A 23,691-nucleotide genomic window follows, 5' to 3' on the forward strand; every position below is an offset into this window, starting at 1 on the left:
CTGCGCTATGTGAATTCTGTATTGCATATGTGCGTGTATGACTATTCAAATGTCGGTAATCCACCACTATCCTATATGAATGGTCCGGTTTAGCAACCGGAAACAAGGGATTATTCATCGGCGAGACACAGTGCTCAATAACACCCTGATACTCCAATTCTGTAAGAATTTTCCTAACCGATGCCCTAGCTTCAAATTTGATAGGATATTGCGGTTGTGGCTGAGGTTCGCCCTTTATCGGTATTACATGATAAGGTGATTGTCTGTCCCACCCCACGTTATTTCTATACAAGGCGGGAGCCTGTGCTAGAGCCCATGATTTACTATAGGACTCCGCAAGTTCTCTCGGAACAAGTGGTGAGAAGGAAGGTGTAATAACCTCCTCCCCAACTGGACAGTCGCGAACAAAGTCAGGTGGCCAATCTTGTTCGGCCAACAGAACATCATGAGGGTCATTCTGACCCTGGCGGCCGGTGGCCGCCAGGGCCACCGACCACGGGAGCACCGCCAACAGGCTGGCGGTGCTCCAATGAGCATTCTGACCGCGGCGGTTCAGCCGCGGTCAGAAGCGGAAAGTCAGCGGTCTCCCGCTGACTTTCCGCTGCTCATTGGAATCCTCCATGGCTGCGGAGCGCGCTCCGCAGCCATGAGGATTCTGACCCCCCCTACCGCCATCCAGTTCATGGCGGGAAAGCCGCCGTGAACAGGATGGCGGTAGGGGGGGTCGCGGGGCCCCCGTAAGAGGGCCCCAAAATGTATTTCACTGTCTGCCTTGCAGACAGTGAAATACGCGACGGGTGCAGTAGCACCCGTCGCACCTTCCCACTCCGCCGGCTCGATTACGAGCCGGCATCCTCGTGGGAAGGTCGTTTTCCCCTGGGCTGGCGGGCGGTTTAACTGGAACCGCCCGCCAGCCCAGGGGAAAACTCGTAATACCCGCCGCGGTAATTTGGAGGGCGGGATCCTGGCGGGCGGCCTCCGCCGCCCGCCAGGGTCATAATGAGGCCCCATATGATTTTACCACATGGTCCCAAAAAATGGCGTTTATAACAAGGTCAATGTCCCCTTCCAATCGCAGAGTCACTTCATATACTCTATCAGGATCAGAGACTCTCATATCCGCCGTTTCTACTTGTATGAAGTCATCAGTTGCTTTCACCTCCAGATGCTCTAGAAGACTCCGGCGAACTATTGTGACCTCTGCCGCGCTGTCTAACAGAGCTAACGCCCATGTCTTGTTCGTCAAGAGAACTCTCTTCTTGAGTGGCATGTCTAACTGAGACAGCTGCCACTTTCTTCTTTTTGAATTGCTGTTTCTGTTGCAGCGGTTTCTCTTCTTGTTTAATAGAAACCTCCGCTGAGCGTTGTGATTCCTGTCTCGGTTTCACGTACTCCGTCCTCCGCTCTGACCGCCCACCTCTCTCACTTCTCTTTTCCGAGGAGTCCTGAAAGGAACGAGATTGGCGTGTATCAGTATATTGATATCTATCAGGCGTCTTCAAAGTATCCCTATTCCTGAGATTATACTTATTCTGTGGGGTCTCCGGTTGCGGAGACTGCCCATCATCCTTCTTAGGTGTTTGCTGTTTCTTTTCCCAGCGCTTTTTCGAACCCTCAGGTTGTTGAGGTTTAGCATTATCTTTATTATTTTTACCCTGTAACTGGGGTTTTTGTGGTCTAGCCCCTAGGCTATCACGACCAATACTAGAATATGTTTCCGCTATTATTCTCGGAAGCTCCCGCTCCTGTTGAAGCAGCGGAACATCCCGAAGACGCATACGCACTGCTAGTGCTACTGCCGCTCCTTTGAGATTACTCAAAATAATAGAGGAAACTGTGGCAAAATTGCCCAGCAACTGCATGCCCAAATCCAAGGCAGGGGCAGCCCCATATTCTTCCTGGACCTGTTTAAGTACGTCCGGTAAATTAGCTAATGTCGGTGTACCATGTGCCGTAGTGTAGAGCGCGGCAAACACCGTGCCCCAGGTATTACAAAGGTCCACCGGAGGAACCATCCCGTACGGCAAACACATCGTCAAAATTCTATGTTTATCCTGAGGTTCCGTATGGGGAAATACTGCTTCCAGCTTATTAATTTTTTGCGCCAGCCAAAACGGAGTCTCCTCTCATTTAGCCGGTGCTTTACCCATAACTGAGTGTACAGTGGCCGGATTAAGACCCGGAACCACCGCCTGTGGGTGCGCTGGAGCAGCACGCGCTGCATTCGTATTTAATGTCTGCATCACAAACTGAACTAATCGTCTATATGTAGCCGTTAATTCTGTATATAAACGACGAACTTCAACCACTGCCAATTGAGCAACCGCAGGATGTGGTGTATATGTAGCCAATAAAGGCCAGGTAGGACCATCATTTCTCAGTGGACCTAACCTTACTTGTGCTATTGTGTGTGGGAGGGTGCCATCAAGCCAATTATGGTGTTCTTGATAAGATAGAGGTATTTCTAAATAAGCGTAAGCCCTGTATTGTCCAGGGGCATTCGCAACTGTGTATTCGTGAAAAGTATTTGTTCCCCCATCCACTGCTGGAAAAGTGACCCAAGAATAAAAAAGTTCCGTTCTATAGGCTGCATGGGCGTCCACCACAAAAGTGACTGGACCCCCCTGGACTGTCAGTCCATGTGTCAATAGATGTCCCCTGAGCGGATGTCGCATATTAATTGCTATGTTCACTACATTAGGATTCGCCATTTTATAAAAAACAGCCGCAGGTCAGAAAAGGCACACCAATATCGGGGTTTTATTCCTTTCAAAGTTCAAGCTTGAACAACCGACCACTAAGCAATAGGAAGCACCTATGCCGTGGCGGCGGAAACCCTCAGCCCCACGGACGTCTCCGTATACGGAACCGAGGAGTCAAAATATATATGAGACCAAGAGAGTCATTCGGACCTAATCATTAGAGCCAGACCAAACGTTGGCGGCACCATGTCGCGTGGGCTCTCATTATTCTAAATGAGACTACTGGATTTCTAGGTAGCAGGATCGATAACGGTGTGGGGGACTGAGTCTGACCCACGTGTAAAGAACTCTGTCACCCTAAATCCGGTTTTTGCTCCGGCTAACTAGCAGTGCCTCATTTCTCCCATATGGAAGGAATGATTTGGCAGCCGAGCGCATGACATCTTTGGAACTTCTCAGGGAAGTCGTGGTTACTCAGATCCAAACCAACTCTCTTATTTCCAATATGATCTCATATACAAATGACAAAGATAGTATAAGTTTTATATAATAAAAACAAAGCTATCATATTGTCAAACAGTTTCTACTCTCCCTCTGCTTGTTCTATCTAGAGCACAGCATGTTAAGCTTCTAGCTTGCCTATTAGAATCACTTTGGGGATATCAGCCCTCATACCTGAGCAAAGACCTGTGATCTTGGTTCAGCATCTGCAACGAGGCAGTCAGCGTCAAGTTGTGGTTCCCTGGTCGGAATCTCCCTCTTGCGTGTATTGGGACAAGGAAGTGATTTTATAACTAACATGTCATCGTGATCACAAAATGTCCCTACGCAGGAATGCCAAGTCTAAACTCTTACCACGTCTATCGGCAATGTACCAGACTGTATCCTTGACTGAAGCACAGAGTAAATATGTTATGGAGAACTCCAGTGCTGAAGTAGGCAAAACAGTGTGATATGAAATAAAAAACAACACCGTAGAACTGGCTATTTGAAAAATAACAGTACGAAGCCTAATAAAAAGCATGTAGAGCAGAGTGCACAGAGGCTCTAAGCTATCAGCAAATGAATAAAATATATTCAGGGCAAAATGCACAAAGGCCTAAAGCCTGAAGCTAAAGCGCAATGAATACATAAAACTAACCACACTACAGTGGTGCTTGTCTTGAAGGGGCCCTGTTCAGCGGTGCTTGTCTTGAAGGGTCCCTGTTCAGCGGTGCATGTCTTGAAGGGGCCCTGTTCAGCAGTGCTTGTCTTGAAGGGGCCCTGTTCAGCGGTGCATGTCTTGAAGGGGCCCTGTTCAGCAGTGCTTGTCTTGAAGGGGCCCAGTTCAGCAGTGCTTGTCTTGAAGGGCCCTGTTCAGCGGTGCTTGTCATGGCGGGGCCCTGTTCAGCGGTGCATGTCACGGCGGGCCCTGCTCAGCGGTGCTTGTCACGGCGGGGCCCTGTTCAGCGGTGCTTGTCACGGCGGGGCCCTGTTCAGCGGTGCATGTCACGGCGGGGCCCTGTTCAGCGGTGCTTGTCTTGAAGGGGCCCTGTTCAGCGGTGCTTGTCTTGAAGGGGCCCTGTTCAGCGGTGCTTGTCTTGAAGGGGCCCTGTTCAGCGGCGCTTGTCTTGAAGGGCCCTGTTCAGCGGTGCTTGTCTTGAAGGGCCCTGTTCAGTGGTGCTTGTCTTGAAGGGGCCCTGTTCAGCGGTGCTTGTCACAGCGGGGCCCTGTTCAGCGGTGCTTGACATGAGTTCCCAGGGATACAGATCGGGCCAATATTTTCCGCTCAGTCGCCATCCGACCTTTCATTTGCTGGGCCCTCCTGTGCTGGGGTCCTGGGCCCGTGGGTGTCCTCCTTCACACCCGAAATGGGGCTGGTGGGGCCCTCCTGGGCAGCTCGCCTGCTGCCGGACTTGTCCGCCCTGCTGCCCTTGCCCTCCTTCGCCGATTCTCTGGGGCCCTTGCCTCCCTTTGTGGATGTGCCAGGTGACGGTGCCAGGGTAGTGACTTTGGGGGCTGCAGTCTCTGGCCTCTCGCGCCGGCCCTTCACTTTTTTAGTTTTTTTCCCAGGGGGTGGGCTGGCTGTCCCCTTGCTGCTGGACGATGTTGCTGCCCTGGGAGCTGGTGGACTCCAATAGCCCTGGACTATGGTCCTTATAGGTGCAGGGCTTGTGGTGGCTGAGGTGCTGGTTGGACTCTTATGAGATGGAGGGGGTGGGTCAGGTGATGCAAAGAGGTTAATTTTGGAGAGGAAAAACTTTTTAGGAGCAGTGGGAAGGGTAGGTGCAGTGGGTATGGGAGTGAAGGGAGAGGATGTGGTTGTAGGAGAGTCAAGTGTGCTGTCTTTGGGTGTAGGTGCTTGTGACGGAGGATGTCATGAGGTGGATGGCTGTTGGGTGGGTGGCTGCCTGCGTTTGTGTGGTTTGGAAGAGGGGGTGACAGACACACTGGGAGAGGACACAGGGGACGTGTAAATGGCAGTGGGGGTGGTGACTGCACGTGTGCGGAGTGTTCTGGTGGGTGTGCTGGTGATGGACGTACTGGCTGATGGTGGTGTGCATGCAGGTGTGAGTGGGGACGTCACTGGGAGGGTGGAGGGAGACGAGGAGGGGGACACAGAGGAGGCAGTGGCTGTTGGCATGTCTGCATGTGGATGTTGCATGTGTGAATGCTTGTGTGATCTGTGGTGCTTATGTCTGGATGAGCTTCCCTTGGGTGTTGATGTGTGTGCAGGCTGGTCTGTAGGTGTGGCTGGGATAGGCAGAGGAACAGGGGAGTGGGGCTGGGATGAGGAAATTGGAGGGGGGAGGCTAGAGACAGGGACAATTGCTGCCATCAGTGCTGAGGCCAGAGCGTTGAACGATCGCTGATGGGCAGCCTGACCCGAATGAATGCCCTCCAGGTATGCATTGCTCCGGTGCACCTCCCTTTCTACACCCTGGATGGCATTCAAAAGGGTAGACTGCCCAACAATGAGCGTCTGGAGGAGGTCAATGATCTCTTCACTGAGGGCAGCAGGGGTAACTGGGGCAGGGCCTGAGGTGCCTGGGGCGAAGGAGATGCCCGCCTTCCTGGCCGAGCGGGCACGGGGCGAACGCTGAGGGGCTGCTGGGAGGGCGGAGCTGGTGCGCTGGGTGGCGGCTGTACCTGTTGCAGCGGTGGGCACGGATGTTGCCGCCACCACAAGGGAGCTCCCTTCCGAGGACGTGTCTGTGTCGCTGACGTCTCCACGGGTCCCCGTTGTGGAGCTCCCCTCGCCCTCCGTCTCACTGGTGAACTCGGAGTCGGTTGCATGGCCCTCCGGGGCCATGTGAGATGCAGCTCCCTCGTGCTCCGATGCCACTTCTCCTCCGCCTTAGGATGCTAATGCACACATGAACAGGAAGACCACAAAAAAGGGGGTTGGGGGGAGAAAAAATGACATGTTGAGTGCATGCATTGGCGACACTGTTGGCGGAGAGGACAGACACAGAAGCCCCCTGCAGTACGCCGCGCACTCGGGGTACACTACTCAATTATTGTGACTTGGCCTACAAGCCTATGGATGACAACTGCACACATAGGTGACCCAGGGCCATGGATAGCTGTATTTAGCACCCTACAGAGGTGGGGGGCGGGGGCACAGGGCCATGCCTTACGGAGGGGCCTAGCCTACAGAAATCACCCTGGCCTAGAGATACCCACAGCCCTCCTCCCCCACCCAGACACCTCCACTGTGCGCTAAGATAGCAGAATGTGCTGGTACTCACCCCCTTGTGTCTGCTGTGATGTCCTCACGCGCCCATCCAAATCGGGGTATGCCACCGCCAGGATCCGGGACATCAGGGGGGTCAATTAACGGGAGCCACCCCTCCTACGTTGGGAGGCCATCCCCAGCAGAGCCTCCGCGGTCTTCCTGCTCCCGCGGCGGATGTTCTCCCACCTCTTGCGGCAGTGGGTGCCCCGTCTGTTGTGGACCCCCAGGGTCCGGACGTCCTTGGCGATGGCACGCCAAATGTCGATCTTCTGATGGGCGCTGACCTATGTGACATGGACAGGGTGGGAAAATAATTAACATCATTTTCTGCATGGTTGAGGTGAGTGGCCCCCCCTCCCCAACCTTGCCATATGACACATGCTCTCATCTGTCGTGCAATGCATGCCTCATTCGCTCCCCTCCCCACCATCTTTCATCCACCCCACTCAACACAGGCATAGCCCATACAACGTGCTCCCTGTGTACTTACCTGTTGGTCTGGAGGACCGTAGAGTAGCGCATACTGGGGGAGGACCCCATCAACAAGTTTCTCCAATTCCTCAGATGTGAAGGCAGGGGCCCTTTCCCCAGTCGCAGCAGCCATTGTCTCTTCCAGACCGAGGTCACAGCAGCACTTGCAGTATAGGTCCTCTCCTGTGGATGATCAGGTCTCGAGTGATTAAGCAGATAGAAAATGGCGGTCACGCCCGCGGCGGTGCGTACCGCGACCGCCGGCGCACATCGTCATTGGCTCATGAGACCCATAGGGTTCAATGTTAACCAATGCTGCTTTGCGCCGCGGTCTTCGACCGCCTACCGCCACGGTGTGCCACGCCAGCGCATTGACCTCACATCCCATTGTCACACTTCACAGGTCAGGCAGCCGCCATTTCAAGGGCCCACATGGCTTAATTTCTACTGCGTCACACAGGCCTAGGCCTTGCATTGCCAATCATACAAGCCATTCAATGCATAGCGAATCGTGTACTGTGCAAGCTGTGGTTACGTACCTGTGGGTTGCTTGACTCTGTGCTCCATGTTGTCCTTCCTAGTCACCGTCCGCTAGGACTTGCGAGGAGATGGAGGAATCCTCCCATGTACAGACCGCTGGTGGACCTGTCGACAATGGAAGAAAGACATGTCATACTGACATACAGACTTGACCGAGCCACTATACAGGAACTGTGTGCCCAGCTGGAGCCAGACCTGATGTCCCCCATTCGCCAACCCACAGGGATTCCCCCTCTGGAGCAGGTTCTGTCAGTACTCCATTTTTTGTCAAGTGGATCATTCCAAACAACAGTGGCCATATCATCAGGGATGTCTCAGCCTATGTTTTCAAAGGTTTTGTCCATGGTGTTGTCTGCCCTGATGAAATACATGCGGAGCTACATTGTTTTCCCTGAGGTGGGTGATTTGGCTACAGTGAAGGGTGATTTCTATGCCCTTGGCCATATCCCCAACATCATTGGTGCCATTGATGGGACTCATGTGGCTTTGGTTCCCCCCAGTGAAAGTGAGCAGGTGTACAGGAACAGAAAAAGTTATCATTCAATGAATGTCCAGGTGGTCTGTTTGGCTGACCAGTACATCTCCCATGTAAATGCCAAGTTCCCTGGGTCAGTGCATGACGCATACATCATGCGAAATAGCAGCATCCCTTATGTGATGGAACAGCTACAGAGACACCGTGTGTGGCTAATAGGTGACTCTGGTTACCCCAACCTGTCGTGGCTACTGACCCCAGTGAGGAATCCCAGGACCAGGGCAGAGGAACGGTACAATGAGGCCCATGGGCGAACTAGGAGGATTATAGAAAGAACCTTCGGCCTCCTGAAGGCCAGGTTTAGGTGCCTGCATATGACAGGTGGATCCCTAATGTACTCAACAAAGAAGGTGTGCCATATCATCGTGGCCTGCTGTATGCTTCACAACCTGGCTTTGCGACGCCAGGTGCCTTTCCTGCAGGAGGATGGTCCAGATGGTGGTCTTGTAGCAGCTGTGGAGCCTGTGGAGCGTGAAGAGGAGGAAGACGACGGGGACGACACAGACAACAGGGACACAGTGATACAACAGTATTTTCAGTAGCACACAGGTTCGAATCAACCCCGCCATTTTACATTTACGTACAGTCTCCTGCCTCTCTACTGTCTGTGTTTCCCCCCAGTTCCTGTTAACTGAGTTGTGACTTTCCCTTCCATTTTCAGAGCTGTGGACCCCACTGCGTGACCTCTGCTTTGTTTCCCCATGGACTACAGCTGTGTGACAGTGGTATGTTGTCATCACAATGTCACTGAACATTTTGGCACCGTTATGTCTAATACATTTGTTCAAAATACAAGCAGACTCCAGATTTTTGAAGTGTAATAAGTGAATTTATTAAAGTGCTAAATTTAGGAACATGATTGTAAAACGGTGATGGGTGATGGTGGAGTAATGTCCATGGCAGAGTCCAGTTTTCAGTTTCACAGGTGCATTGTCCATATGCCTGTGGAAGGATCGAGCAGGGGCAGTTTAAGTTTGGACAGGGTGACAATGTGGGACAGTGGGATGACATCAGGGGGTATCCTTTGCTGGCCGGGGTCTTGGCATCCTACTCTGTCTTCTTCTGAGATCTCAGGGACCGCTTGCGGGGTGGTTCTTCTTCTGCAGGAGGTGGGTTTCTGGTGGCCTGTCGTTGTGTGGGGGCCTCCTGTCCACTAGCGCCGGCGGAGGTGGTAGCCTGGTCTGGGTCCATGCCAGTGACAGGGGCCCTTTGTGGTGCCCCATGGTCCCGCAATGTGGTGACTATCTGAATAAGGGCCACGACGATGGTCCCCATTGCGGAACTAATGTTTCTCAGTTCCTCTCTGAACCCCATAAACCGTTCCTCCTGCAGTACCTGGATCTCCTGGAACCTGCCCAGTACCGTAGCCATCGTCTCCTGGGAGCGGTGGTATGCTCGCATGATGGAGGAGAGGGCCTCTTGGAGAGTCGGTTCCCTGGGCCTGTCCCCCCCCTGTCGCACAGCAGCCCTCCCAGTTTCCCTGTTTCCCTGGGCCTCTGTCCCCTGGACCGTGTGCCCACTACCACTGCCCCCAGGTCCCTGTTGTTGTTGGGGTGGTGGGTCAACCTGGGTGCCCTGTAGTGGTGGACACACCGCTGATTGACGTGTCCTGGAGACAGAGGCATGGGCCCGCTGGGTGGGAGCTGTGCTGGTGTTCCCAGAGGGGGTTAGGTCTGCTGTAGCCTGTGGCTGTGTGATGGGAACCGACTGTCCCGAGGTCCCGGGCTGGTCATCTGGGTCCAGGGAGACAGAGCTGCTGTCATCACTGGGGGCCTCTTCTGGGGGTGGGATGGACATCTCTGGACCCTCCGTGGCGGTGTGGTGGCGTTCGGGTCCTGCAGGGGTATAAGAGTATGGTTATTGCTTCTGTGTGTGCCATTTCGTGTAATAGGTGGGTGGCCGTGTACCCCAGTGCTGGCATTCCCTTGTGGTGGCTTTCGTGACGGTGGCTTGTGGGGGAGATGGGTGTGTGCAGTGGGCATGCTTTGGTGATGGGTGTCCATGCTTTGGGGACGCATGCAGGGCTAAGTTTTGGGATGGGTGGGTTGTGATGGTGAGCCATTTGCTAGGAGTTGTTGTGATGGGGGTGGGGGTGAGGGTGGGGGTATGATTTGGCATGCAGGTGGGGTGGGGGGAATGAAGTAGTGAAGATTTGACTTACCAGAGTCCATTCCTCCGCCTACTCCTGCGAGGCCCTCAGGATGCAGGATGTGCAAGACTTCCTCCTCCCATGCTGTGAATTCTGGGGGAGTAGGTGGGGATCCGCCGCCAGTCTTCTGCACCGCGATGTTGTGCCGTGCTACCATGGAACGCACCTTCCCCCGTAGGTCTTTCCACCGCTTCCTGATGTCGTCCCGATTTCGTGGATGGTGTCCCACAGCGTTGACCCTGTCCACTATTCTTTGCCATAGCTCCATCTTCCTGGCAATGCTGGTGTGCTGCACCTGTGTCCCGAAGAGCTGGGGCTCTACCCGAACTATTTCCTCCACCATGACCCTGAGTTCTGCGTCAGAGAACCTGGGGTGTCTTTGGGGTGCCATGGGGTGGTGTGGATGAGGTGAGGGGTGGTGTATGTGTTGTAGAGTGTGGTGATTGTGGTGGTGTATGGTGTTTTGTGCGTGGATATTGTGTAGGTGATGTTGTGATTTGCCTTTGTGTGATGGTATACTCTATTCTGTGCTGTCTCTCTCTGTCCTTCAGTCGCAATTGTGGTCGTAAGAGTTTGTGGGTGATGTGGGTGTGTGTTTTATATTGTATTGGGTGTGTGGGAGTGTGTGTATGTGTCTCAGGTGTGTGTATTTTGAATTATCCAATGTGGATGTGTTTTGTAAAGGTGTGTGTATTTTGACCGCGGCGGTGTGTACCGCCAATGGAATACCGCGGTTGAAAGACCGCTGCGGGGATTTGTGGGTCGGAATGGTATGGGCGTATTTCTGTTGGCGTGACGGTGGAGGTTTGGTCATCACCAGTTTTTCGCTGGCCGTTGCTGTGGCGGACTTTTGTTGATGTCGGGTTTTTGGCGGTTTGCCAGTTGCGGGTCAGAATGACCGTGGCGGTTTACCGCGACCGCGGCGGTGTTATGGCGGTCTTCTGACCGGCGGTAAGCGCCTTTTACCGCTGAGGTCAGAATGACCCCCTATATCATAAAAAACACAATACTCAGAGTTACTAAAAATAAAGGTACTTTATTTTAGTGTCAATGTGCCAAAAATATCACAGAGGATATACTCCTTTAGGAGGTAAGTAAAATACACAAAATATATACACAAACCAAAATCAGGTAAGTAAGCAGTCAGAAAGTAGTGTAAACCCTGTAGAATACAATAGGATGCAATAGGCCTAGGGGTAACACAAACTATATACTAAGAAAGTGGAATGCAAACCACGAATGGACCCCCAGGCTAGTGTAGTGTGTAGAGGGTCGCTGGGAGTGTTAGAAAACACTACGGGTGTCCAAGATACCCCAGCAACACAGAGAGCCCACGCACAAGAAGGCAGCACCCGCAGAAGTCCTTGAACATGGGTTCAAGAAGACTGAGCACAGTAGTCATCTCAGCACTACAAAAGAGGGTCCCACGCAACCAGAGGTGAACTCAGGGAGTTGAGCAATGCAGGACGGAATGCTAGGGACCTGGGCTTGGCTGTGCATGAAGGATTCCTTGCAAAAGGGCACAGAAGCCCTGGCAGCTGCAGTTCACGCGGTGCTCAGGATTACTGTCTGGAGAGGGGAGGCAAGGATTTACCTCCTCCAAATTTGGACAGTTGGACCACTGGACAGTCTGGGTCACTTGGGTCCACCATCTGTGTTCCAGGGGCCACGCTCGTCAGGATGAGAGGGGCCTCAGAGTACCGGTGACGCTGACGTTTGGTGCCTGCAGGAGCAGGGGGAAGATTCCGTCAACCCACAGGAGATTTCTTCGTGGTTTCCAGTACAGGTTCAAGGCAGGCAGCCCCCAAAGCATGCACTACCAGGAAACAGTTGAGAAAGCCGGCAGGATTAGGCGCTACAATGTCGCTGGTAGTCTTCTTGCTACTTTGTTGCAGTTTTGCAGGCGTCCTGAAGGAGTCAGCGGTCAATCCTTGGCAGAAGTCGAAGAGAGAGGTGCAGATGAACTATGGTGAATTCTTGCAAGTCGTCATCTGAGGAAAAGCCCACAGGAGAGTACCTAAATAGCCCTCAGAGGAGGATTGGCCACCTAATGAGGTAAGCACCTATCAGGAGGGGTCTCTGACTTTACCTGCTGGCACTGGCCACTCAGAGGCCTCCATTGCGCCCTCACACCTCTGGATTCAAAATGGCAGAGGTCTGGGACACACTGGAGGAGTTCTGGGCACCACCCCTGGGGTGGTGATGGACAGGGGAGTGGTCACTCCCCTTTCCTTTGTCCAGTTTCGCACCAGATCAGGGACTGGGGGTTCCCTAAAGCTGTGTAGACTGGCCTATGCAAGGAGGGCACCATCTGTGCCCTTCAAAGCATTTCCAGAGGCTGAGGGAAGCTACTCCTCCCCAGCCCTTAACACCTATTTCCAGAGGGAGAGGGTGTAACACCCTCTCTCAGAGGAAATCCTTTGTTCTGGCTTCCTGGGACTGGGCTGCCCAGACCCCAAGAGGGCAGAACCCTGTCTGTAGGGTGGCAGCAGCAGTAGCTGCAGAGAAAACCCCAGAGAGCTGGTTTGGCAGTACACGGGTTCCAAAGTGGAGCCCCGGGGATACATGGGATTGGCACCCCAATACCAGATTTGGCATGGGGGACAATTCCATGATCTTAGACATGTTACATTGCCATATTCGGAGTTACCATTATGAAGCTACATATATGTATTGACCTATATGTAGTGCACGCATGTAATGCTGTCCCCGCACTCACAAAGTCCAGGGAAATTGCCCTGAACTATGTGGGGGCATCTTTGCTAGTGCAAGGGTGCCCTCACACTTAGTAACTTTGCACCTAACTTTCACTAAGTGAAGGTTAGACATATAGGTGACATAAGTTACTTAAGTGCAGTGACAAATGGCTGTGAAATAACGTGTGCATTATTTCACTCAGGCTGCAGTGGCAGTCCTGTGTAAGATGTGTCTGACCTCCCCATGGGTGGCAAAAGAAATGCTGCAGCCATAGGGATTTCCTGGAATCCCCTGGGTACCTAGGTACCATATAATAGGGAGTTATCAGGGTCTTCCAGTGTGCCAATTAGAATTGGTGAAAATGGTCACTAGCCTATAGTGACAATTTTAAAAGCAGAGAGAGCATAAGCACTGAGGTTCTGGTTAGCGAGCCTCAGTGACACAGTTAGTCACTGCAGGAGTCTGGCATGGCTTGTAGTGGGTACCAAGGGGTACTTACACTCTGTACCAGGTCCAGTTATCCCTTATTAGTGTAGAAGAGGTGTTTCTAGCAGCTTAGGCTGATAGAAGGTAGCTATAGCAGAGCAGCTTAGGCTGAACTAGGAGACATGCAAAGCTCCTACTATACCACTGGTGTCATATGCACAATATCATAAGAAAACACAATACACAGATATACTAAAAATAAAGGTACTTTATTTTTATGACAATATGCCAAAAGTATCTCAGTGAGTACCCTCAGTATGAGGATGCCAAATATACACAAGATATATGTACACAGTACCAAAAATATGCAGTAATAGCAAAAGGAAGTAATGCAAGCAATGTAAAGTTACAGTAGATTGCAATAGGAGCACATAGGTATAGGGGCAACACAAACCATATACTCCAAAAGTGGAATGCGAACCACAAATGGACCCCAAAACGATGTGAGCTTGTAGAGGGTCGCTGGGACTGTAAGAAAACAGTGAGGGTTAGAAAAATAGCCCACCCCAAGACTCTGAAAAGTAGGTGTAAAGTGCACCTATAACTCCCAGAGAGCACAGAAGTCGTGCTAGAGGGTTTCTGCAAGGAAGACCAACACCAGCAAAGCAACAACAATGGATTTCCGGACCTGAGTACCTGTGAAACAAGGGGACCAAGTCCAAGAGTCGCGACAATGTTGAGAGTGGGCAGATGCCCAGGAAATGCCAGCTGAGGGTGCAAAGAAGCTGCCACTGGATGGAAGAAGCTTTGGTTTCTGCAAGAACAAAGAGGACTAGGAACTTCCCCTTTGGAGGATTGATATCCCACGTTGTGAAGAAGCTTGCAGAGGTGTTACCACGCAGAAAGACCGCAAACAAGCCTTGCTAGATGCAAGGGTCGTGGTTAGGGTTTTTGGATGCTGCTGTGGCCCAGGAGGGACCAGGATGTCGCCACTTGGATGAGGAGACAGAGGGGGCGCCCAGGAAGTCAGGGAACCCTCACAGAAGCAGGCAGCACCCGCAGAAGTACCGGAACAGGCACTTGGAAGAGGAGTGAACCGGAGTCCACCCGAAGTCAGAAAAGGGAGTCCCACGACGCCGGAGGACAACTCAGAAGGTTGTGCACTGCAGGTCAGAGTGTCGGGGACCCAGGCTTGGCTGTGCACGAAGGAATCCTGGAAGAGTGAACAGGAGCCGGAGCAGCTGCAAATCACGCAGTACCCAGCAATGCAGTCTAGCGTGGGGAGGCAAGGACTTACCTCCACCAAACTTGGACTGAAGAGTCACTGGACTGTGGGAGTCACTTGGACAGAGTTGCTGAGTTACAGGGACCACGCTCGTCGTGCTGAGAGGGGACCCAGAGGACCGGTGTTGCAGTCTTTTGTTGCCTGCGGTTGCAGGGGGAAGATTCCGTCAACCCACAGGAGATTTCTTCAGAGCTCCTGGTGCAAGAAGGAGGCAGGCTACCCCCAGAGCATGCACCACCAGGAAACAGTCGAGAAAGCCGGCAGGATGAAGCGATACAAGGTTGCAGTAGTCGTCTTTGTTACTTTGTTGCAGTTTTGCAGGCGTCCTGAGCAGTCAGCGGTCGATCCTTTGGCAGAAGGAGAAGAGAGAAGTGCAGAGGAACTCTGGTGAGCTCTTGCATTCGGTATCTGAAGAATTCCCCAAAGCAGAGACCCTAAATAGCCAGAAAAGGAGGTTTGGCTACCTAGGAATGAGGATAGGCTAGTCAGAAAGGTAAGAGCCTATCAGAAGGAGTCTCTGACGTCACCTGGTGGCCCTGGCCACTCAGAGCAGTCCAGTGTGCCAGCACACCTCTGAATCCAAAATGGCAGAGGTCTGGGGCATGCTGGAGGAGCTCTGGGCACCTCCCCTGGGAGGTGCAGGTCAGGGGAGTGGTCACTCCCCTTTCCTTTGTCCAGTTTCGCACCAGAGCAGGGCTGGGGGATCCCTGAACCGGTGTAGACTGGCTTTTGCAGAGATGGGCACCATCTGTGCCCATCAAAGCATTTCCAGAGGCTGGGGGAGGCTACTCCTCCCCAGCCCTGACACCTTTTTCCAAAGCGAGAGGGTGTAACACCCTCTCTCTGAGGAAGTCCTTTGTTCTGCCTTCCTGGACCAACCCTGGCTGGACCCCAGAAGGGCAGAAACCTGTCTGAGGGGTTGGCAGCAGCAGCAGCTGCAGTGAAACCCCGGGAAAGGCAGTTTGGCAGTACCCGGGTCTGTGCTAGAGACTCAGGGGATCATGGAATTGTCTCCCCAATGCCAGAATGGCATTGGGGTGACAATTCCATGATCTTAGACATGTTACATGGCCATGTTCGGAGTTACCATTGTGACGCTATACATAGGTAGTGACCTATGTATAGTGCACGCGTGAAATGGTGTCCCCGCACTCACAAAGTCCGGGGAATTTGCCCTGAACGATGTGGGGGCACCTTGGGTAGTGCCAGGGTGCCCACACACTACGTAACTTTGCACCCAACCTTCACCAGGTGAAGGTTAGACATATAGGTGACTTATAAGTTACTTATGTGCAGTGTAAAATGGCTGTGAAATAATGTGGGCATTATTTCACTCAGGCTGCAGTGACAGGCCTGTGTAAGAATTGTCAGAGCTCCCTATGGGTGGCAAAAGAAATGCTGCAGCCCATAGGGATCTCCTGGAACCCCAATACCCTGGGTACCTCAGTACCATATACTAGGGAATTATAAGGGTGTTCCAGTATGCCAATGTGAATTGGTGAAAATGGTCACTAGCCTGTTAGTGACAATTTGGAAAGCAGAGAGAGCATAACCACTGAGGTTCTGGTTAGCAGAGACTCAGTGAGACAGTTAGTCATCACACAGGGAACACATACAGGGCACACTTATGAGCTGTCAGGGTCCCAGTGACACATACACTGAAACAACATATATACAGTGAAATATGGGGGTAACATGCCAGGCAAGATGGTACTTTCCTACAGTCACTACACAGGTACACACATTCAGGCCACAAACTATGAGCACTGGGGTCCTGGCTAGCAGGATCCCAGTGAGACAGAGAAAAACAAACTGACTTACATGTAAAAATGGGGGTAACATGCCAGGCAAGATGGTACTTTCCTACACATGGCTATTCCTTCCAGATCAGAATCTACCACTTAAAAGTATATGAGGGTAGACCTAATGCTAGTTTATGAGAGGAGCAGGCCTCACAGTGGTGGAAAACATATTAAGCAGTTTTTCACTACCAGGACATGTAAAGTACATAAGTACATGTCCTGCCTTTTACTTACATAGCACCCTGTCCTATGGGTTACCTAGGGCCTACTTTAGGGGTGACTTACATGTAGAAAAATGGGGTTTAAAGCTTGGCAAGTACTTTTAAATGCCAAGTCAAAGTGGCAGTAAAACTGCACACACAGGCCTTGCAATGGCAGGCCTGAGACATGGTTAAGGGGCTTCTTAGGTGGTTGGCACAACCAGTGCTACAGGCCCACTAGTAGTATTAAATTTACTGGCCCTGGGCACATGTAGTGCACTTTACTAGGGACTTACAGGTAAATTAAATATGCAAATTGTGTAGGAACCAATGTTACAATGTTGAGGGGCGGAAGCACATGCACTTTAGCACTGGTGAGCAGTGGTAAAGTGCGCAAAGACCTACAACCAGTGTCAGAAAAGTGGAGGGAGAAAGGCAAAAAGTTAGGGAATGACCACTCTAAGGCTGTCAGGTCTAACAAGGAGATATCCAAAGAGACTCTGTGGGTCACTGAATGTTGCTGTGAAGTCCCATGTAGGGTTCCCCATCCGGAAAGAGATAGTGGAGATCGTGTCGAACAGTCGAGCGCCTTTCATGTTGTGTGAATTTACCTGAAATGTTGAAGTTATCATCATCAGGCTGGGTAACTGGGCATTTCATGGTTGATGCAGCTACTAATGAGAGGAAATACTGCTGCAGCAGGATGCCTGCGTCTTTCCATCCTCTTGTGAAGACGTGTCTTAACTTGAGCTGCTGAAGTATGCTGGCAAACACTGCTGCATGACTTGCTTCACTGAGCACATTAAGCGTCTGATTCCAGATACACCCCAGCTCCCTTTGTGTCGCTGTCTAGTGGAAATTCCCAAATAGCCCAACTGTCAGTATGACCCAGACATGGACCACACAAGCAGGTAGAGGTACTGAATGGCTCAGCAAGAAAATGTCACTTTCTAAAAGTGGCATTTTCAAACTGACGATCTAAAAAACTACTTTACCAAAAGATGTATTTTTAAATTGTGAGTTCAGAGACCCTAAACTCTAACTCTCCACCTGCTCTCGATGGAAAACTGCACTTAAAAGATATTCAAAGGCAGTCCCCATGTTAACCTATGAGAGACATAGGCCTTGCAATAGTGAAAAACTAATTTGGCAGTATTTCACTGTCAGAAGATGTAAAACACATCAGTACATGTCCTACCTTTAACATACATAGCTCCCTGCTCATGGGCTACCTACGGCCTATCTTAGGGGCCTGGCAAGTGAGTACACTTGGCAGGTCGATTTGGCAGTTTAAAACTGCACACACAGACACTGCTGTGGCAGGTCTGATCCTTGTTTAGGTTGCACAATCAGTGCTGCAGGCACACTATTAGCATCTGATTTGCTGGCCCTGGGCACCTCTAGTGCACTTTACTAGGGACTTACTAGGAAATCATATATGTCAATCATTAAAAAGCCAATTATACATACAGTTTAAACAGAGAGCAATTGCACGTTAGCACTGATTAGCAGTGGTAAAGTGCCCAGAGAACCAAAACCAGCAAAAACAAAGTCCAGCATGCAGTCAAAAACACAGGAAGCAGAGGCAAAAAAACTGGAGAATCCGTGCCAAGGATGCCAGGTCTAACACTTGTCTCCCCCAGCTGAAAGTGGGGAGAACTACCTAACCTCATGGGAGTTCTCATCCTAAGGCAGAAGAATCTGGACAGACCATCAGCACTGGCGTGATTTGTTCAAGGGCGGTTGTAAGGAAATGCCTCCTTGGCATGGTTACCCCCTCACTTTTTGCCTTTGCTGATGCTAAGCTATGATTTGAAAGTGTGCTGAGGCCTGCTAACCAGGCCCCAGCACCAGTGTTCTTTCCCTAACTGTACCTTTGTTTCCACAATTGGCACACCCTGGCATCCAGGTAAGTCCCTTTTAACTGGTACCCCTGGTACCAAGGGCCCTGATGCCAGTGAAGGTCTCTAAGGGCTGCAGCATATCTTATGCCACCCTGGGGACCCCTCACTCAGCACAGACACACTGCTTGCCAGCTTGTGTGTGCTAGTGGGGATAAAAAGACTAAGTCAACATGGCACTCCCCTCAGGGTGCCATGCCAACCTCACACTGCCTACAGGTATAGATAAGTCACCCCTCTAGCAGGCCTTACAGCCCTAAGGCAGGGTGCACTATACCATATGTGAGGGCATAGGTGCATGAGCACAATGCCCCTACAGTGTCTAAGCAAAACCTTAGACATTGTAAGTGCAGGGTAGACATAAGAGTATATGGTCTGGGAGTCTGTCATGCACGAACTCCACAGCACCATAAGGGCTACACTGAAAACTGTGAAGTTTGGTATCAAACTTCTCAGCACAATAAATGCACACTGATGCCAGTGTACACTTTATTGTAACATACACCCCAGAGGGCACCTTAGAGGTGCGCCCTGTAACGTTAACCGACTACCCGTGTTGGCTGACCGGTTTTTGCAGCCTGCCACACACCAGACATGTTGCTGGCCACATGGGGAGAGTGGCTTTGTCACTCTGTGGCTAGTAGCAAACCTGTACTGGGTGGAGGTGCCTCTCACCTCCCCCTGCAGGAACTGTAACACCTGTTTGGTGAGCCTCAAAGGCTCACCCCCTTTGTTACAGCACCCCAGGGCACTCCAGCTAGTGGAGTTGCCCGCCCCCTCCGGCCACAGCACCACTTTTGGCGGCAAGGCCGGGGGAGATAATGAGAAAAACAAGGAGGAGTCACTGACCAGTCAGGACAGCCCCTAAGGTGTCCTGAGCTGAGGTGACTCTGACTTTTAGAAATCCTCCATCTTGCAGATGGAGGATTCCCCCAATAGGTATAGGAATGTGCCCCCCTCCCCTCAGGGAGGAGGCACGAAGAGGGTGTAGCCATCCTCAGGGCTAGTAGCCATTGGCTACTAACCCCCCAGACCTAAACACACCCTTACATTTAGTATTTAAGGGCTCCCCAGAACCTAGGAAACTAGATTCCTGCAACCTAAGAAGAAGAGGACTGCTGAACTGAAAAACCTGCAGAGAAGACGGAGACACCAACTGCTTTGGCCCCAGCTCTACCAGCCTGTCTCCCCACTTCTAAAGACACTGCTCCAGCGACGCGTTCCCAGGGTCCAGCAACCTCTGAAGCCTCAGAGGACTACCCTGCATCTAGAAGGACCAAGAACTCCAGAGGACAACGGCTCTGTTCACCAAAGACTGCAACTTTGTAACAAAGAAGCAACTTTGAAACAACACACGTTTCCCGCCGGAAGCGTGAGACTTTGCACTCTGCACCCGACGCCCCCGGCTCGACTTGGGGAGAACAAACAGCACAGGGAGGACTCCCCGGCGACTACGAGACCGTGAGTAGCCAGAGTTGACCCCCCTGAGCCTCCACAGCAACGCCTGCAGAGGGAATCCCGAGGCTCCCCCTGACCACGACTGCCTGCTTCAAAGACCCGACGCCTGGTAAAGACTATGCACCTGCAGCCCGCAGGACCTGAAGGATCGACCTCCAGTATAGGAGCGACCCCCAGGTGGCCCTCTCCCTTGCCCAGGTGGTGGCTACCCCGAGGAGCCCCCCCCTTGCCTGCCTGCATCGCTGAAGAGACCCCTTGGTCTCCCATTGAATCCTATTGTGAACCCGACGCTTGTTTGCACTCTGCACCCGCCGCCCCGTGCCGCTGAGGGTGTACTTTTTGTGTGGACTTGTGTCCCCCCCGGTGCCCTACAAAACCCCCCTGGTCTGCCCTCCGAAGACACGGGTACTTACCTGCTGGCAGACTGGAACCTGGGCACCCCCTTCTCCATTGAAGCCTATGCATTTTGGGCACCACTTGGACCTCTGCACCTGACCGGCCCTGAGCTGCTGGTGTGGTAACTTTGGGGTTGCCCTGAACCCCCAATGGTGGGCTACCTTCGACCCAAACTTGAACCTTGTAGGTGGTTTACTTACCTGCAAAAACTAACAAACACTTACCTCCCCCCAGGAACTGTTGAAAATTGCACTACTTTTAAAATAGCTATATGTCATTTATGTGAAAACTGTATATGCTATTTTGCTCATTCAAAGTTCCTAAAGTTCCTAAGTTACCTTTCATTTAAAGTATTATTTGTAAATCTTGAACCTGTGGTTCTTAAAATAAACTAAGAAAATATATTTTTCTATATAAAAACCTATTGGCCTGGAATTGTCTCTGAGTGTGTGTTCCTCATTTATTGCCTGTGTGTGTACAACAAATGTTTAACACTACTCCTCTGATAAACCTACTGCTCGACCACACTACCACAAAATATAGCATTAGAATTATCTCTTTTTGCCACTATCTTACCTCTAAAGGGAACCCTTGGACTCTGTGCATGCTATTTCTTACTTTGAAATAGTACATACAGAGCCAACTTCCTACAGCGGTGTTGCACCATAAAGTCCATTCTCTTTAGGTAGATAGTATAGGAGGCTGGCCCTCTATGTAGTGTGTAAAACTAGGTACACTGTGCAGGGGGTCCAGCCAACCACACATTGGTTTCCAGAGGTAAAAACTAGATCCCCTAATAGTATAATATTTGAGGTAGCTTGGTCGAGCAGTTAGGCCAATCTTGGAGAAGTGTAAAGCATTTGTTGTACTTACTTTATCAATCATGCAACTCACACATTCAAAGGAATAACTTGAGACCAATTTATAAAAATACTTCAGATTTTTATATAAATATTAAGACCAAGATTAGCAAAATAGTACTTTTTAAGATATGGATTTTTGAAGTTTTAATAATTGCAGTCTTTCTGTGCATAATTACGCACCATAGGAATCAAAAGTAAGATACCTTTATAAATTAATATAAAATCACACAGTTGCTTTACCAGGTTCCGCTTTTGCAGTTTTGTCAAGGTTGTCGGTTGACACGCTGTGCCAGGTGGAGAAGTTTGGGCAGCTGCCATTTCTGGTGGGAGCAATGGCGGATCATTTCTTGGAGCTGGTGCAGGGCCACAGAGTAGGACCACCTGCAAAAGGTTTCCTCTGGTCAAGCTAAAGGTGGTTCTTGGGGTCCCCTTGGAGTGTCAAGGTCACAAGGGGTGAGGGACCCATGGGGCACAGCTGGTTCATGGTTGCAGGACAGAGTGAATTGGCAAACCAGAGGCTATGCGCAAAGGAGCCCTTTGGATCTGGAGTTCTCTTTGAAGGTCGCTTACAGGACAACAGAGGCAGTATGGTTGGAAGTCCAGAGTGTTCCTGAAGTCCTTTGAATAGGGCTTCCTCCTGGTACTTTTTCAGATCTGGGAAAGCTGGTTTTCTTGTCGTCCAACATCAGCTGACCAGTACCTAGGTTATTGGTATGGTCTACTTGCAGGGTTTTTTCCTCATGGTTCTCAGTGTGTCATCGGGTCTGGTTGTGTCTTCCGGTTCGGGAGATATCAGCCGGTCAGTGAAGTGACCCTCACTGGGTTGTTGGTTCTTGGGATGTTGCAGAGTGGTATGTAGGAGACTGGCCTGGTTTGTAGTGGGTACCAGAGGTATTCACACCTTATACTAGGTCCAGTTCTCCCTTATTAGTGAAATGTAGTCAGTGTCTAGAAGCCATACTCTCTAGGGATAGTGTGGATGAGCAGCCAAGGCCTTACTAGGAGACATGCAAAGCCCATGCAATACCACTATAGTCACACAGTACTCACACACGTTACAAAAATAAAGCTACTTTATTTTGGTGACACAAATGCCAAAAATACCTTAGAAACTATACTCCCTTGGGAGGTAAGTAATATAAACAGTATATACACTGAAATGCAATAATAGCTGTAAAAATAGTGAGAAAACAGTGCAAAAAGTGAAAATCACAATAGTTAGAAATGGGCCTGGGGGAACGTAAACCATATACTAAAATAGTGGAATGGAATGCGAACGTCGGTTTACCACCTAGGCAAGCGTAGTGTGTAGTGGACTGCTAGGAGTATTCGAAAACACCAAAGGTAAGTAATAGAACCCACCCCAGAGCCCAGGAAAGAAGGAGTAATTCACAGTAACTTTCCTAGAACACACAATATCACGTGATAGAAGATTTTGCAAGAACCAGAAGAGACTGCAAGACACCAATGATGGATTCCTGGACCTGAAGATCTGTGGAACAAGGGGAACAAGTCCAGGAAGCACTGAAGAGTCCAGGGAGAACAGGGGCCCCTGCTGACCTGGATGAAGGTGCAAAAGAAGAACTGCCGGTGAAGAAGAACAGTCAGTACTGCACCCAAGAAGATAGATGCAGGTTACTGGTTGGTGAAGATGATGTCCCACGCCAGATGGATGATTGCAGTCTGGTTTATGTCTCTGGATTCCACCAGCAAGCCTCAGCACATGCAAAGCTTGCGGGGGTGGAAAATGGCGCTGTCCGGGACCAGGAGGGACCTGGTGCCCTTTACCCAGGAAGGGGGGGAAGAGGGGGCTCTTGGCAACTCAGAAAACACTCAGAAGACCAGGCAGCATGCACAGGAGTCCCACAGCATGGGGACAAAAAAGGTGCAAAATGAGGCCCATGCAGCACCACACAAAGGGATCCCACGCCACCGGAGAACCATTCAGGAAGCTGTGCGTCACAGGATAGAGTGCTGGGGGCCGGGCTGCACGGTGCATGAAGAACTTTGGGGTAGAATGCCAAGAAGCCTTGGCAGCTGCAAAACATGTGATGCACAGGGGCTGTCTTGTGTGAGGAAGCAAGCTCTTAACTCCACCAAACTTGGACAGTAGGACATCAGGACGACTTCAGTGCACCACCCGTGATGGTGAATCCACGCACTTCATCAGGAGAGGGGAGCCAAGTCACTGGTCATTGCTCAGAGTGCTTGCAGAAGCAGGGATGTGACTCCTTCACTTCAAGGGAGATTCCTTCATTCTTCTGGTGCAGTCTGTAGACAGGCAGTCTTCGGAGGATGCACGACCTGGAAACAGTTGCAGTTGCTGGCAGGAGCTGAAGATACCATGTTGCAGAGGTTGTCTTTGCTACACTGTTGCAGTTTGTAGAGTTCCTGGAGGGTCCAGATGCAGTTTTGTCAGTAGAAGGTGAAGTAAAGGATGCAGAGGATTCCTGCTGGAGTCTTGCAATCCGAATCTGAGGAAACATCCAGGAGAGAGACCCCAAATAGCCCTGAAAGGGGTATTGGTCAGGTACACAGATAAGCACCT

Source organism: Pleurodeles waltl, chromosome 2_2 (genome assembly GCF_031143425.1).
Source record: "Pleurodeles waltl isolate 20211129_DDA chromosome 2_2, aPleWal1.hap1.20221129, whole genome shotgun sequence".
Classification (NCBI taxonomy): Eukaryota; Metazoa; Chordata; class Amphibia; order Caudata; family Salamandridae; genus Pleurodeles; species Pleurodeles waltl.